At 50.0% G+C, this 16113-nt stretch overlaps 1 long non-coding RNA gene across 2 annotated transcripts in view; it reads right to left on the bottom strand.

Moving 5' to 3' along the window:
• The window catches only part of LOC140390321 (uncharacterized), a 95765-nt gene extending 83005 nt beyond the window's left edge, over positions 1-12760 (bottom strand). For both annotated transcript variants that reach the window (XR_011934610.1, XR_011934609.1), the window contains exon 1: positions 12589-12760. This is a non-coding gene — a long non-coding RNA (uncharacterized lncRNA). The remainder of the gene's footprint in view (positions 1-12588) is intronic.
• Positions 12761-16113: the final 3353 nt, after the last annotated feature.

Raw genomic sequence — 16113 nt, 5'->3', positions numbered from 1 at the left:
TGATAGGGGAAGACCAGACGGGGTTTGTAAAAGGGACGCATCTGTCGGTGAACATTAGGCACTTATTGAATGTGATAATGATGCCCTCAGAGGGACAAAATGTGCAAGTGACGGTCGCTATGGACGGCGAAAAGGCCTTTGATCGGGTTTGGGACGGTTTGGGGTTGGGCAGGGATTTGTTGTTGTACAGGGCACAGGTAGCGACTATCAGGATGAATCGGGTGAGTTTGGGGTATTTCTGATTACATTGTGGGACATGATGTGGAGATGCCGGCTTTGGACTGGGGTGAGCACAGTAAGAAGACTTACAACACCAGGTTAAAGTCCAACAGGTTTGTTTCGATGTCACTAGCTTTCGGAGCGCAGCTCCTTCCTCAGGTGAATGAAGACGTATGTTCCAGAAACATATATATAGACAGATTCAAAGATGCCAGACAATGCTTGGAATGCGAGCATTAGCAGGTGATTAAATCTTTACCATGATTGTGGGACATGGCAGGGAAGCCCACTCTCCCCGTTGCTTTTTGCCTTGGCTCAGAGTGTCAGGGAGTTGGAAAGGGATAGTGCGAGGTGGGGCACAGGGTCTTGCTATATGCGGACAATCTGCTGCTTTACATATTGGACCCATTGGGAGGTATCAGGCGGAATCATGAACATTTTTGAGGAATTTGTCCAGTTTTCCGGACGCAAGTTAAACATGGGGAAGAGTGAGGTTTTTCTGATCCGGGCAAGCGGGCAGAAGATGAGGTTGGAAAGCTCCCATTTAAAGTGGTGGAGACGAACTTTAGGTACTCGGGTATCCAGGTGGCGCGTGGATGGGAACAACTACACAAATTGAATTTAGTGCAGCTGGTGGAACAGATGAAGGGGGATTTTAAATGATGGACGTGCTCCCGTTGTTGCTGGCGGGGCTGGTGCAGTCCGTGAAAATGACGATACTCCCGAGGTTCTTATTTGTTTTACAGAACCTTCCGATCTTTATTCCAAAGGCCTTTTTCATGAAAATTAATGCTTTGATCTTGCGCTTTGTGTGGGCGGGGAAATCCCCACAGTGCTGTTGGAACGGAGGCGTGGGGGAGGGGACGACGACGGACTGGCCTTGCCAAATATAATGAACTATTACTGGCAGCGAGTAGTGCCATGCTTAGGAAGTGGGTAGTGAGGGACGGGCCAGTGTGGGAGCAGATTGAGGCACCTTTATTGAGCCTAGAGGAATTGGAAGAGGAGTATGAGTTGCCCAGCGGGAATGGGTCCCAGTACTTACAGGTGCGGGATTATGTTTGGAGGCAGGTGCCGTCCTTTCCCGACCTGCCCCCCCCCAGGCTGCAGGACAAGGTGGTGTCGAAAACAGGAGTTGGCAAGGGTAGGGTATCGGAGATTGGGAGGGAGCCCCAATAGGAGAAGTTGAACGGAAACGGGAGGAGGAGCTGGAGAGGGAAATGGAGACTAGGTTGTGGGAGGAGGCTTTGAGGAGAGTGAATGCATCATCTTCGTGTGTTAGGCTTAGTCTTATTCAACTCAAAGTAGTTCATAGGGCGCATATGACAGTAGCCAGAATTTGCAGGTTCTTCGAGGAGGTGGAGAACAGGCGTGGGCAATGCGTGGGGAGGCCCGTGAACCATGTCCCCATGTTGGGCTTGTCCGAAGGTGGAGGGGTTCTGGCAGGGGTTTGCTGACGTAATGTCCGAGGTGCTGAAGGTGAAGGTTGCCCCAAGTCCAAAAGTGGCGATTTTCAGAGTGTCGGAAGACCCGGGAGTCCAGGAGGCGAGAGAGGCCAATGTTTTGGCCTTTGCATCCCTGGTAGCCCGGAGACAGATTTTGTTGGAGTGGAGGGACTCGGAGTCGCCGAAGCCAGCAATGTGGGTGAGTGACCTCGTGAAATTCCTTAGGCTGGAAAAAAAATCAAGTTTCCATTGAGAGGGTCAGTGGGGGGAGTTTGCCATACATCAACTTCTTCAAGGGTAGTTAAGATGTCAGCATGTGGGGGGGTATGATACAGGGAGTAAAAATGGGGAAGGCAGGGTGGGTGGAGGGGAACGGCAGAGAGGGTGGGGAGGTGAGGTGTTATTTATTTGTTATAAGATTTCCTGTTTTTCTTTTTGGTTTTGGTTGTGTTTAATGTATATATTTATATAAATACTTTAATAAAAATATATTTTAAAAATTATTTAGATGAGGAAACTAAATGTAATATCTCTAATTTAGCAGATGACACAAAGCTGGTGAGAGGGTGAGCTGCGAGGAACATGCAGAGTTGCTTCACCGTAATTTAGACAACGTCATTGAGTGAGTGAGTAAAGGCATGGCAGATGCAGAATAATGTGGGAAAATATGGGTTATCCACATTGGTAGCAAAAACAGGAAAGCAGAATATTATCCCAATGGCTGGAGATTGAGAGAGGGGAATTTGCAATGAAACCTGGATGTCCTTGTACATGAGTCGCTGGAATTGAGCAAGCAGGTGCAGCAGGCAGTGAAGAAGGCAAATGGTATCATAGGATCATAGAATTTACAGTGCAGACGGAGGCCATTTGGCCCATAGAGTGTGCAGCGGCCCTTGGAAAGAACATCCCACCTAAGCCCACACCTTCACCCTATCCTCATAGCCCAGAAACCCCACGTTTTAACCTGCCTGCTTACCACTGGCTGGGGACTAATGACAATCCCACAATTCTTTGGGAGTTTGAGCTTCCCCAATGAGGGGGGTGCTGAGAAATCATTAGCAGATTCCCTGCATAAATAAAGCGGGCCAGTTTGGAACTGGCTGGAGGAGAGTGAGCAGCAAGGGAAGTTGCTGCTGCTGTTGTATATATATGTTATTGTAAATAAATGTTATTTCTTTCTATCCTTCAATTTGTGCTGGATTCTTCGTGGCTCTCACAAAACTGGCGACGAGGGTTAAAGTGAATTGCTGGCTACACTGCTGAAGCCACCTCCCTGGATTTTTGTTGGATACAGGTTGGAAGTTGTTTTCTATTACACCATGCCTCGGTATAGATGTTTGGATGTTTTTGATGCTGCACTGGAAAGCTGGAACCAGTACGCACAACAGATGCGTTACTACTTTCGGGCAAACAACGTCACCGAAAAAGAGCAACAGGTGGTCATATTGCTCACCGCCTGCGGCCCGCATACGTTTGAGGTGAATAGGAGCCTTACGTACCCAGCTGCGCCGGACACCAAAACGTTTGATGAACTTGAGAACTTAGTGGGGCAACATTTTAACCCAACCCCGTCCACGATAGTCCAACGTTACCGGTTTAATACCGCTGAGAGGACCCCAGGAGAATCCCTTGCCAAGTTTCTATCCAGGCTATGCAGGATTGCGGAGTACTGTGACTATGGTGAGACCTTGTCAGAAATGTTACACGACCGTTTGGTTTGCGGTATTAACAATGCGGCCACCCAGAGAAAGCTGTTAGCTGAGCCAACATTGACTTTTCAACAGGTCATTCAAATAGTATTGTCCCGAGAGAACGTAGAACGGGGAGTGCAGGAGCTACAGGGAATGGAGGTGTATGCCTTCCGTCCGAAAGTGTTCCCCTGCACCACTGCGGTACCTTGGACAAGGCGACGTCCGGATCGACGGCAGTGGCCGTCGGACATTCCTCCCCGAAGAGAGCCTTCTCCAGAACCAATGGATGAGGAGCCATGTCTGTGCCAGACTTGTGGGCGCCGACCCCGTCGCGGACGCCGGTCCTGGGGACGCCGCCGTCGTTCCGACAGACACTGGGGCCAGCCCAGGGGCCGTACCTTCCATTTTGATGAACCTGCGGCAACTACTCCAGAGGACGTAGAGACGGAGGACGACTGCCTGCAGCTGCGTTATGTGGCAGCTCCCCTTGTGGCCTCCATTAAGGTGACAGTACGGGTCAATGGTCACCCGTTTGAGATGGAGTTGGACACTGGCGCAGCGGTCTCCGTGATCGCCCAGAGGACATTCGACCGCATCAAGCAGGGTATACAGACCCTTACATTAACCGACACACAGGCCAGGTTGGCCACCTACACGGGGGAACCATTGGACATTGCAGGAACTACGATGACCCCTGTTGTTTATGGACGCCAGGAGGGGCATTTCCCACTTATCGTGGTGCGTGGCCATGGGCCTAGCCTGTTGGGTCGGGACTGATTGCGCCATTTGCGGCTGCAGTGGCAGCACATCCTCCAAATAGTTTCTGGAGGATTGACTGAGGTGCTAGGACGATACCCAGATGTAATCCAGCCAGGGTTGGGGAAAATAAAAGGGGCCGTGGCCCGTATCCAAGTCGAACCAGGAGCCATGCCGCGCTATTTCCGGGCGCGCCTGGTGCCTTACGCCTTGCTCGAGAAGGTAGAAGGGAGCTCACTCATTTGGAGACTTTGGGTATTATCAGGCCCGTCCGTTTCGCTGACTGGGCAGCACCAATTGTACCTGTAATGAAGCCAGATGCCACAGTTCGCTTGTGCGGTGACTATAAACTTACAGTGAATACGGCTTCCCGACTCGACCGATATCCAATGCCTTGCATAGAGGATCTCTACGCGAAGCTTGCAAGTGGACTCTCATTCACGAAATTAGATATGAGTCACGCCTACCTACAGTTGGAGCTGGACCCTGCCTCCCGGCCATATGTAACGATTAATACACCCTTGGGCCTGGATGAATATACACGGTTGCCCTTTGGAGTATCCTCTGCCTGCGCTATTTTTCAACGATTCATGGAGGGCATTTTGAGGCATTTACCGGGTGTCACTGTCTACTTAGATGACGTTTTGATTATAGTGACGTCGGAGCAGGAACATTTGGAAAATTTGGAGGCTGTCCTTAGATGCTTTTCAGAGGCTGGAGTCCGTTTACGTTGCACAAAGTACGTCTTTCAGGCGAAGGAAGTAGTCTACCTCGGTTATCGGGTGGACCGCGAAGGTTTGCACCCCGTCGCAGAGAAGGTGCGTGCAATTCAACAGGCCACCGCCCTGATTGACACTTCGCATCTTCATTCTTTTCTCGGTCTCGTAAACTATTACGGGAAGTTCCTCCCCAATCTGGCAACTACGCTGGCCCCGTTGCATCTTCTGCTAAAGAAAAATCACACCTGGGTTTGGGGTCAGCCGCAAGAAACCGCTTTCCGGCGTGTAAAACAACAATTGTTGTCGTCTGGGTTATTAACCCACTAAGATCCTGGAAAGCCTTTGCTCATCACATATGATGCATCCCCCTATGGTATTGGGGCCATCCTGTCCCACAAGATGGAGAACGGAGCCGAGCGGCCGATAGCTTTCGCCTCCCGCACATTGACTGCAGCGGAAAAAAAGTACGTGCAGAATGAGAAGGAGGGCCTGGCAGTGGTCTTTGTGGTGAAACGCTTCACCAGTACGTGTATGGCCGCCACTTCACAATCATGACTGGTCATAAGCCTCTGCTGGGACTTTTCCCAGAGGATAAGCCAATACCGCCCATTGCTTCCGCACGGATCCAGTGCTGGGCTTTGTTGCTCGCTGCCTACGAGTATTCTCTGGAGCACGAACCAGGAACCCAGATAGCGAATGCTGACGCACTTGAGCCGATTGTCTTTATCGACCGGTCCCATGTCGACCCCCACGACCGGTGAGGTGGTTGCAACACTAAATTTTATGGACATCTTCCCTGTCACGGCATTACAGATCCGTGAGTGGACCCAGACGGAGCCAGTCCTGTCAAAGGTATGGCACATAGTCCTGTATGGTGGGCAGCATAGACCGCTCCCAGGCGAGTTGTGGGCATTTTCCTCCATGCTGTCAGAATTTAGCGTAGAAGACGGCATCCTCTTGTGGGGGATGCGTGTGATTGTCCCGGAAAAAGGACAGGAGCTGATACTAAGAGACTTGCACAATGGGCATCCAGGTGTGACGAAAATGAAAATGTTGGCCCGGAGTTATGTCTGGTGGCCAAGCCTCGACACTGACATTGAGAAGGTGGCCCAAAACTACTCCATTTGCCAGGAGCACCAGAAGCTTCCGCCAGCCGCGCCCCTACGTCACTGGGAATGGCCAGGGCGGCCTTGGGCGCACTTGCATGCGGATTTCGCTGGCCCTTTTCAAGCATCCATGTTCCTTCTATTAATCGATGCCCAGTCTAAATGGCTAGAGGTGCATAAGATGGTAGGCACAACGTCCTGCGCAACAATCGAAAAGATGCGTTTGTCTTTCAGTACACATGGCCTCCCCGAGGTGCTGGTCACGGACAACGGCACTCCGTTCACAAGTGAGCAGTTTGCGAGGTTCATGAAGATGAACGGCATACGCCATATCCGCACTGCCCCATACCACCTGGCTTCAAATGGGTTGGCGGAGCGCGCAGTGCAGACATTCAAACAAGGCCTAAAGAAGCAGTCTTCCGGGTCGATGGACACGAGACTGGCTCGTTTTTTATGTTTTCATATAGGACCACCCCACATGCGGTACTGGGGTAGCTCCCGCAGAACTCATAATGGGTCAGAGACTTCGCACCCGCCTTAGCATGGTTTTCTCGGACATTGGCACAAAAGTACGCCGCACACAAGAACAGCAGGGACATGGTTTTTCTCGGCATCGGCCGATTCGGCAGTTTGCGCCCATGTGACCCAGTGTTCATTCGGAAATTTGCTGGTGGTGCCCAGTGGGCCCCTGGGGTAACCTTTCGCCAAATGGGCCCTATCTCTTACCAGGTGCAAGCCCAGGTCGTCTCCAGCACCAGCCTGTAGACCACTTTCGGTGCAGAAGACCATCCCTTCCAAAGATTCCCCGCCCACTAAGCTAATTTCTGCAGTCACAGAGACCAGACACAGTGGAAATTATTCCTCACAATCTTCCTCTGGTGCCGCACTCAAAGCCTGCGCAGGTCTTTGCAGAACCACGTGGAGATAGAGACGCCGAGATGATGGAAGCAGTGGACTCCGACTCAGAGATGGAGACACAGGACGCCTCAGAGGGGGACTCCTCGGGCCCACGGGCCGTGGATGTACAACCGTTACGCTGTTCATCATGGAAGCGCTGTTCTCCGTCTCGTTACACGCCGCCCGATCCAGCGCCTCGTGCAAATGGTGTCCAGCCTGCGGCAAAACGAGTCTGACGCCCTCCTTCGCCAGGGTCTTCAGTGGATTCCTTGGACTTTGGGGGGAGGGATGTTATAGCCTGCCTGCTTACCATTGGCTGGGGACTAATGACAATCCCACAATCCTTTGGGAGTATGAGCTTCCCCAATGAGGGGGGCGGAGAAATCATTAGCAGATTCCCTGCATAAATAAAGCTGGCCAGTTTGGAACTGGCTAGAGGAGAGTGAGCAGCAAGGGAAGTTGCTGCTGCTGTTGTGTATATATATATATATATATATATATTTAAATAAATGTTATTTGTTTCTACCCTTCAACTCGTGCTGGATTCTTCGTGGCCCTCACAAAACCCCAACTAACCTTTTTGGACACTAAGGGCAATTTAGCATGGCCAATCCACCCAACCTGCACATCTTTGGACCAGTTCCAAGTCGACCTTCGCCAGCGGTGCGTAAGGGACAGGGCCTCATCGTGAGGTATCAGGGCTGAGCAGCAGGGTGCACATAGATATGGGCGTTGGCCCTCTTTATCCTGCACAGACACTCCTGGAACACAAGCACTTGATAGAGATTCCCAGCGCCCTTCTGAAAGACCTGTTACCAGTCGAAACAGAGGACTCTTAACCAGTCTCGTCCCAAAAAATTGAGCCCTGGTACCTGCACCACAACCAAAGGAAGATGGACCGACAGCTGCCCTCATGTTACCGGAATAACAGTGGTCCTCAAGATCTTCAAAGGCTCTCCAAAGCAGATCACTAATATTGCCTTGGTGTCTTGCAACGTCAGCGGCATGATCCCTGCACGAAGACACTGAAATGTGCGGAGGTCCACAATGGAGGCATCTGCCTCAGTGTCCATTTCCATCGGCACCGAATGACCATTGACCTACAAGGTGACCAGGATCGGTACAACTCTCGGAGCCATGACACAATTCCTACAGCATTAAGCATTCCTCCTCACCGTGGTGTCCACGTACAAAACCCGTGCATTGACCTGAGAGTTGTCGTGGATGGCAGTCGCTGCACCGAACCGGGCGACCCGGACCCTCACGAGTTCTCCAAGCACACAGTTGGCAATGCAGTGGCTCTCCCCTGCATCCTTGGGAGAGGTATGCGACCGGTCAGCGGTAGAACCCGAGATTCAAACTCTGCTGCGGAGTTGACTCTGGGGCTGTCCCTTCAGAGAAAGTCTGGCCGGACCAGCACCATCCCGTGGCCCAGAGGGAGTTTGAAAGTAAGGGTGGGCCAATCTATGGTAAGGTAAAGTCGCCATATTCTCAGATGATCATAGGCTGCTTTCCCCTCTGAGGGGGAGAGCTGACTGTTGGTGATTTAACTGAGGATCTCCACACCTCAGGCGAGGGATAGGCTGAGAAGGTGGGGCCTTCATGAATATCTATCCTCAGTCGGTACGGGAATCAAACCTGCACTACTGACCTTACTCTGCATCACAAACCAGCTGGCTAGCCAAGTGAGCTAAACCGGCCAATCTATGGCCACCATAGTCCATGGACGACCCCTGCAGCTCCTGCACAACTTTCTCCACATGCTCACGAGATAGGGAGAGTTCAATGGCCCATTTCAAATCTGGAGTGGTTACCGCCAACAGCTTTCTCTGTGTGGCTGTATTGTTAATGCCACACGAGCTGGTCCATCAACATCCTGGAGAGGGTCAGCCCAAACCCTCAGTGTTCAGCAGGTCAAGATGTCAGTGACTGATTCACCAGGATACCACCACCATATTAAAATGATACAGTTGCATAATTACGGAAGGCTTGAGGTCATAGCGTACCAAAACCAAAGTGTCCAACTGATTAAAATATTTGGAGTCCAGTGCAGCCAGGTAAGTCAAACTTGTTATGGACTTCCAGTGACGGGGATGAGCTGAATAGTCGGAAATTAGGTGGCTCTCCTCCATAAGACAACAAAATAGGCACTTTTGGACAAATTTATCCCACAGAATCGGACTTATACATCTCGTCACCCTCAACAATAACATGGACGACAAAAATGCCAGGAAGCAGCAGCTCAAGAGGTCGCAGGGAAACCAGGAATTGCGGCAAAGGACAGGAGCAGCAAGAAAGCGGTTTAGCGGACCCACGGGGCGAGGGATCCCCAGCCATCCCTGAGGGGGAGACCAGCAACCCGGAAAGTGAGCTATCCCCACTTACCCTGGCGATGGATAGAAGATGTTCTTAACCAAGGAACTAAAAGCGATGAAGGATGACATCAAGGCCGAGATAAAGGCGGCAGTCAAGGTGGTGGTGGCGAAGGCACTGGCCGCTATGCAGACGCCGCTCGGCGGCTTGGGAAAAAGGTTGGAAGCCCAAGGGAGCATAATACTGGCGCTAGAAAAGGCATCAATGGACCAGGCCAACCGAATCGTCGCCCTGGAGATCGAGATCAAGAGCTTGAAGGCGCCCCAGGGCAGCCTGAAATGGAATGTCGAGGACGAGGAGAATCGGTCGAGATGCCAGAACATTCAACTAGTGGGCCTGCCGGAGGCAATCGAGGACAGGGACCCAACCAAATGCTGGGCAACCTAGTGGGGCGAGACAGCTCCTACAAACCACCAGACATCAACAGGGTTCACAGGTCACTCCGACCAAAGCCCAGGGCTGGAAAGCAGCCGAAAGCGATAATAGCCACGCTGACAAATATCAGGACCGGGAAAAGATCCTTCGCTGGGCTCGGCAGGGAAAGCATGCAACTGGGAGGGACATAAAATCAGAGGGACATAAAATCAGAGTGTATCAGGACTTTGGGGCAGACTTGGAAAAGTACAGGGCCGAATTTAACCATGCAAAGTCGGCCCTGTACAAGAACAAGGTCAGATTTGGGACGTTATTCCCAGCCAGACACATACCAGGGCAAAGAGCATTATTTTGCTGCCTCAGAAGAGGCGGCGAATTTGTTCCTAAGAACAGTCTGGACAGGCAGCAAGAGAGGCAGTGGTGAGGAAGACACAGATGAGGGAAAGGAAACATATGGACAATTTTGCACGGGATTGCATCGCCTAGCTATGATCAGGCCGGACAGCTCATAGGAGCGAGGGATCGAGGGCATCAGAGTGCAGGAGAGCGTGAGGAGGAGATAGCATGGACACCAACAGAGCGGGCATAAGACAGATTAGCCCTTGTAGGGGTGGGCCACCACACAAGTGGGAAAGCTAGCGCCAGATGGTATGAGAGAGAGGGGGGCCGCGGTGCATCTCCCACTAGGGAGAGAAGGTCTTGCAGTGGAGGGGTGAGAGACACATTGAAAAGGGGAGAAGGCAAGGGAGTAGACAGAAGTATACAGGGGGGGTTGGGGGAGGTGGGGGGTATCACAACCATGGGGGGAGCAACACGACAAGGGGGTGGGGACCTCATGGTGTGTATGGTGACCAAGGCCATTTTGGATGGCCCTCCAAAAAGGGAAACTCAGGAGTGCAGGCGCGCAAGCACAAGGTAAGTATGGTTGATCCCACAGAAAGGGGGGAGCAAACAACCCCCATCAGAATAGTCAGCTGGAACGTCGGGGGAATAATCGGCCCAGTGAAAAGATCCAGAGTCTTCGCCCCCCTGAAAGGTATGAAAGCCGACATAATCTCCCTCCAAGAGACACACCGGAGGGAGAAGGACCGACAGCGGGTAAAGAAGTGCTGGGTGGGACAGACTGTAGAAGCCAGGTATTTCAGATACAACTAGTATAGGTAAAAGATAGCTGTTTTAGTACTCATTTTTAAAAATGAGAATTTCAGCACACATAAATTCAGGACTTCAATATGATACATGAAACAGCATAAAATTCCATTATAAGATTCTAGCAGCACAGTTGCAAGACAATTTGACACTGCTTGTGCTAATTGTCAAGGCCAAGGACCGAGTTCCATGGCAACTAGGTGGCAAGAGTCCAATGCAGTTTGTAAAAGCATTGAATCATATATATTCTCGATATGAAGTCTCATTTGTTACATTAGCCAAGCCAGCTAAAAGATTAGCAAAATATCACATTCCATAACATGTAGACATGAAACAATTAAAAAGCTGATGTTGCACATTGAAGATGGACGGCTTGCCATCAAATCAAATGTGTTTGAGTCTAACCCAAACCAATTAGGATTATATTGGGGTGTAATTAGACGACTTAAGACAGATATGAAAGTGTATAACTGAAAACTTTCCGCCCGCCATTTTAGTGTATTGTCTTTGGGGGGGTGTGCTGAGGAGATGTCTTTGTGTTGTCTTTCTGTTAGTTTAGTGTTTTTTGCCTTTGATTCTAGTCTCCATTTTAGAGATGTCTTTTGGGGGTTCTGTCAGTCTACCAGTCTGTGTCAGTGATGTTAGTCCACTTTTGACTTTGAGTTTGAGTTTAGCTGAAGATTAGCTTTCTCTCTCTCTTCATGTTTCATTACCAGACTTTGACCTTTTAAAAGTTACTTTCGAGCTGTCTGCCTAAGCAAAGAAAGATCATGTCTGTAATTCTCTGAAAGCTTCGAATTGTCTACGAATTGCCTTTTAAATGACTTTCAAATTGTAATCAAGCGACTACAAATAAAACAATTCCTTTTGGCAACTGAGAAGTTTATACTGCAAATTTCTGCTGAGTTCCAGTATTCGCAAAGTGCTACTGATAACCGAATAGCAGAGATAATATAAATTCCTTCAACTATACACAGTCGAATAATACAAGGAATCGAACAACTTGACAAAGTCTACAAATATTACAAATCTTACAACTTGTCGTATTGCGCCAGGACTTGATTCATCAACTAAGCTTCCCCCAAACTTGGTGTAGTTCGACAGGTTAAGATCCCATAAATTATAAGATTCCTTCACAGACCTACCATTTTCTGCTATTGGGCTATTGGGCCAGCCATACTGATAAGTAAGAGGACGGTGTTTTCACCGATGAGGACAGTTCCATCCACAAGACCATTTTCCATTCAAGAGACAAGATGATCCTGCAGTTTGTGTGGGGTAAGAATCCAAGAATCCCCAAAACAGTACTACAGAGAAGAAACAGCCCTCCCAAACTTGCGATACTATCACTGGGCAGCCAGGGTGGAAGAGTGAGGGGATGGGTGAAGAACCCAGACACGGAATGGATGAGGATGGAGGAGTCCTCCTCTGCAGGAACAACCCTCCAGGCCCTCTCTCCACAGCAGCGTTCCCATCCCCGCCAGAAAAACACAGCAAGCCCAGTGATGGTAGCGACCTGAGAACCAGATGAAGCAACATTTTGGTCAGATAACTGCCCATTATACAGGGTGGGACCCTGGAAAGGATCCTAAAACAATGAATGATAGCGACGATGGGGCGGGGAGTCCAAGGTTGGGGGACGGCGGGAGGGATCAGCACAGAAAAAATTAAGAGTACATTGTAACGGGCGCATTTATCCTTACCTAATGTATAGTGTATAAAATGTAAAAACTTCAACAAAAACATTTTTTTTTAAAAACAGACTCGTTATGATCCCAAACGTTAGGCCCTGCAGATGGTCAGGAGTGGGACTTTCTGTGGGTCTTCCCCTAAAATCCTGTTTGCCAGGAAAAAGTACCTAATGTGATTTCAATCTTCCAGGCCAGCGCCAATGGCTTCCAACTTTCAGAAAAACGGCATCTTAAACTGTTACGATGTTAAGTCCCAATCAGCGAACGTCCGACGACTAGGTGGATCTACGAGCGAGTCCGAATTTCCTTTAATCCTCGTTGCCAGTTTAGTAACTCAGTGGAGCTGGTGGTAAATGAACATAGATTTATTTAGCTATTTCCAAAAGTTCTGCTCATGGGCAGAATATTACTCCCAGTACGTCATGCATAAATCACAAAAATCTAGCATGCAAGTTCAGCAGGTCATAGGGAAGGTAAATGAAATGTTGGTCTTTATTTCAAAGGGAACAGAGTTTCAAAATCGAAGTAGACAATACCTAGAATACTGTGAACAGTTTTGGTCTCCTTATCTAAGGAAAGATAACACTAGAGGCAGTCCAGTGAAGGTTCTCTAAATTGATCCCAGATAAAGAAGGATTTTATTATGAGGAGAGGTTGAGTAGGTTGGGCCTGTACTCATTAGAGTTTAGGAGAATGGGAGGTGACTTTATCGAGACATATAGCATTCTCAGGGGACTTGACAGGTTAGGTGCTGGGATTGTTGTTGTTTCCCTTGTAGAGCACATAATCTCAGAGTCAGTGGTCACCCATGTAAAACAGAGATGAGGAAGAATTTATTCTCTCAGAGGCTAGTTAATCTGTGGAATTCTTTATCACAGGGGGTTACAGGGCTGGGTCATTAAGTATTTTCAAGACTGATTTTTAATTAGTCCAGGAATCAATGGTTATGGGGCTAAAGCAGGAAAGTGGATCTGAGAATTATCATATCAGATCAGTCATGATCTCTGAATGGTAAAGTAGAATCAATGAGCCGAAAGGCCTACTAATCAGACTTCATGGGCTGAATGGCCTACTTCTACTCCTACATTTTATGGGCTTGTGGTCACCAGTTTGGTAAAACAGGTTTTGTGCAACAATGCATTCATATAAACAGGCTTTTTTTAATCCAAGAAGCGAAAATCTCCCTGCTGAGGAATCAGTGGTGATTGCAATGATTGGGAGCTCCCGGGAAGGACGGATAACACATCCTACAATATTATCAAAACTTGGACTGGACAGACAATCCTTTGTTACTGCTCCAAAATATCACCATCCCTGGCCATAACTAAACAGAACCAGCTACAGTTCAAATATCAGTTAAGGAAATAAGTCGGTTGAAGTGCTTAAAACAGACTCTCTCACAGTAATCTATACTAATAAAAAGAATTACAACTAATTCTTTTAAACAAAACCATTTCTATTCCGTAAAGTAAATGTGGTTCATTTTTCATTTTCGTTATCTGATTTCTTCACCCCACCCCAGTTGGTTTATTAACTTGTGCATTCGTCATCATCATCACTGGCTGTCCCTAGATTTGTCAGGGTCACGCATTTCAGCAATGTCTCCATGATGCGTATTAGACTATGGGGGTGATGTACCGTTAATTACCACGAGATGTGAATGGTGAAACAATCGAGGCTTTATTGCACAAGATGTTGTGCCTCCTGCAGCTGGAACCAGAATGGCAGCAGTGTAGGAGAGCAGACACTTTTATACGCCGCCTGCTGGGAGGAGCCAGCAGGCTGGCATTTACAGTGGTACCTGTAATACAGTGGCAGTACCGTAATACATGTAATATGTTAACAATGGTGTTTACCACATTCACCCCCTGTTTAAAAAAACGGTCCGGCGGGGGTGAAAAAAAAATTACAAATCGAGTCTGACCCTCTGCTGCGATCGCCTCAGTCCTGGTAGTGGTGTGGACGCCGATGTGGTCAACTGCGACTCCGGGAGCATGTTGTCCCCTCCTTTGTCACCCCTTAGTGGATCCAGTGAGGGGGCAGATCCTGCTGGGGTGGGGGCTGAGGTGGGAGGGTGGGTGGCGCAGGGGTGAACGAGGCAACCGGGGGGGGGGAAAGGAGCAGTATCAGGTCGGAGATTGTGGGTGGGGACCCAGCGGGTGCCAGGTCCCGGAGGGAGACTGTGTCCTGTCGCCCGTTGGGGTGTGCCACGTTGGTGTACTGTGGGTTTGCATGGAGGAGGTGGACTTTCTTGACCAAGGGGTCCGATTTATGGCTCTGCACATGCTTCCGGAGGAGGACAGGTCCAGGAACTGTCAGCCATGTTGGGAGCGATACCCCAGAGATGGACTTCCTAGGGGAGGTAAACACACGTTCGTGAGGGGTCTCATTAGTAGCGGTGCACAGGAGCGACCGGATGGAGTGGAGCGTGTCGGGGAGGACCTGGAGGTTTCTAGACCGAAGGGCCAGCAGGACGGCCTTCCAGACCATTCTCCCTCTCCACCTGCCCGTTTCCCCGGGGTTGTAGCTGGTCGTCCTACTCGAGCTGATGTCCTTCCTGAGCAGGAACTGACGCAGCTCATCATTCATGAAGGAGGATCCCCGATCGCTGTGGATGTAGGTGGGGAAACCAAACAGGGTGAAGATGCTGTGTGTGGTAGTATGTATTGGGGGTCATGTGGGACTGGAAGCCCTAATGTCATTGGCTGACAGATCCCGGGTCCTGGTTGGCCGTTGACCTCAAGCTCCGCCCTGAAGGCGAAGTATAAGAAGCCGGTGTCTTCCCCCGCAGGCCAGTTTACTATCGGGCTGCTGGGGAACAGACACGCTTAATAAAGCCTCATCGACTTCACTATATTCGTCTCATGGAGTCTTTGTGCGCTACACTGTGCAGGGCCTTGATGACCGTGGCAGAAGTCATGTCGGGGCATGGGATGGCGAAAGGGAAGCGGGAGTACTCATCAATTATGCTGAGGAAGTATACGTTGCGGTCAGTGGAGGGGAGGGGCCCTTTAAAGTCGATGCTGAGGCGCGGGAGGCCTTCACCAGGTGCGCTCTATCTGGCCGGTAGAATTGTGGCTTGCACTCTGCGCAGACTTGGCAGTCTCTGATTACGGCCCTGACCTCCTCAATGGAGGCAGGTTGCGGGCCTTGACAAAATGGAAGAACCGGGTGACCCCCGGGTGGCAGAGGTCATTGTGGAGAGCCCGGAGTCGGTCCACTTGTGCGCTGGCATATGTACCACGGGATAGGGCATCTGGGGGCTCATTAAGCTTCCCCGGGCGATACAAGATCTCATAGTTATAGGTGGAGAGCTCGATCCTCCACCTCAGGATCTTGTCATTTTTGATCTTGAAATGAAATGAAAATCGCTTGTCACAAGTAGGCTTCAATGAAGTTACTGTGAAAAGCCCCTAGTCGCCACATTCCGGCGCCTGTTCGGGGAGGCTGGTACGGGAATTGAACCGTGCTGCTGGCCTGGTCTGCCTTCAAAGCCAGCGATTTAGCTGTGTGCTAACCAGCCCCATTTGCGCCCCTGTGTGTTGCTAAACATGAAGGCCACCGACCGTTGGTCAGTGAGGAGGGTGAATCTCCTGCCGGCCAGGTAATACCTCCAATGTCGCACAGCTTCCACAATGGCTTGGGCCTCCTTTTCAACAGAGGAGTGCCGAATTTTGGAGGCTTGAGGGTGC

This window comes from Scyliorhinus torazame, chromosome 14, assembly GCF_047496885.1.
Source record: "Scyliorhinus torazame isolate Kashiwa2021f chromosome 14, sScyTor2.1, whole genome shotgun sequence".
Lineage (NCBI taxonomy): Eukaryota > Metazoa > Chordata > Chondrichthyes > Carcharhiniformes > Scyliorhinidae > Scyliorhinus > Scyliorhinus torazame.
Note: the sequence above shows the minus strand (reverse complement) of the source record. Positions and strands in the feature narration are given on the sequence as shown.